The 1494-nt window shown below is 41.1% G+C and overlaps 1 non-coding gene across 1 annotated transcript; it reads right to left on the bottom strand.

Moving 5' to 3' along the window:
• Positions 1 to 476: 476 nt before the first annotated feature.
• TRNAV-GAC (transfer RNA valine (anticodon GAC)) lies at positions 477 to 552 on the bottom strand. The gene has a single exon. It is a non-coding gene; the product is annotated as a tRNA-Val (tRNA).
• Between the last annotated feature and the right edge of the window lie 942 nt (positions 553 to 1494).

Raw genomic sequence — 1494 nt, 5'->3', positions numbered from 1 at the left:
AAACAACACACAAAAAATGTTGGCGAGGGTGTGGAGAAAAGGGAACTCTCCTGCACTGATGGTGGGAATGCAGACTTCTGCAGTCACTGTGAAGAAGCATATGGGGTTTCCTCAAAAAATTAAAAATGGAACTACCTTTTGACCCAGCTATCCAACTTTTTTTTTTTGTGTATTTTTCTGAAGCTAGAAACGGGGAGAGACAGTCAGACAGACTCCCGCATGCGCCCGACTGGGATCCACCCGGCACACCCACCAGGGGGTGGCGCTCTGCCCACCAGGGGATGATGCTCTGCCCTTCCGGGGCGTCGCTCTGTCGCAACCAGAGCTACTCTAGCACCTGGGGCAGAGGCCAAGGAGCCATCCCCAGCGCCCAGGCCATCTTTGCTCCAATGGAGCCTCTGCTGCAGGAGGGGAAGAGAGAGACAGAGAGGAAGGAGAGGGGGTGGGTGGAGAAGCAGATGGGCGCTTCTCCTGTGTGCCCTGGCCGGGAATCGAACCCGGGACTTCTGCACGTCAGGCTGACGCTCTACCATTGAGCCAAATGGCCAGGGCACCCAGCTATCCAACTTTTAAGAATATATCCTAAGAATACCAAATCATTGATTCAAAAGAAGATATGCACTGCCATGTCTATTGCAGCATTGTTTACAATAGCCAAGATCTGGAAAAAACCCAAGTGTCTGTCATTGGACACAGGAATTAAAAAGCAGTGGTACATAAACACAATGGAATACTATGCAGCCATTAAAAAGAAGAAAATCTTACCTTTTGTGACAGCATGGATGGACCTGGAAAGTATTATGTTAAGGGAAATAAGTCAGGCAGAGAAAGACAAACATTATATGATCTCACTTATATGTGGAATCTAATGAACAAAGTGAACTGAGGAATAGAATAGAGGCAGAGGTGGGATCACAGGGACCAGAGGAACAGCGTTCAGAGGGAAGGGGGAAGGGTGTTGTTGGGAGGGGGGAGAAGAGGGGTGTAAAGGGTGACACTTGAATCCATGTAAACACAATAAATTAAAGTTAATAAATAAAATTTCTAACGAGCTTAATGAAGCAAGACCTGTAATTTATTAGGCTCTTCCTTAAACTTTGTTTTAAATTTTAGACAAAAAAAATGTTAAGGTACAAAGCAAAATGATGTCAGAAGTTTTAGTCATTATTTTTCTTTTTACCATCTATCCTCATATTCACTGTATACTAACTAAAAAGTGTCAGTGTTACTTTTTAAATTATCCAAGAAATTTAACACTATTTAGATTTCTACAAAATGGGTCAAAGCTCTTTGCTTCTAAGGTTAAATAATGACAATCTTTTTTTTTTTTTATTTTGTTGAAAAATTATTAAGGAATATTAGTCTCTCAATCCCACTGCTCTTTTACTCATAAATTTTATTATTCAAACTTTGCTATCTATCAATGAATATCTGCTCACAAGAACTAGCACATAAAATTAGCAAATTAATGTTAATATAAATCCATAAATTGTT

The sequence above is a fragment of the Saccopteryx leptura genome, chromosome 11, assembly GCF_036850995.1.
Source record: "Saccopteryx leptura isolate mSacLep1 chromosome 11, mSacLep1_pri_phased_curated, whole genome shotgun sequence".
In the NCBI taxonomy this organism is placed as follows: Eukaryota; Metazoa; Chordata; class Mammalia; order Chiroptera; family Emballonuridae; genus Saccopteryx; species Saccopteryx leptura.
This window is presented reverse-complemented; position numbering and strand designations above follow the sequence as displayed.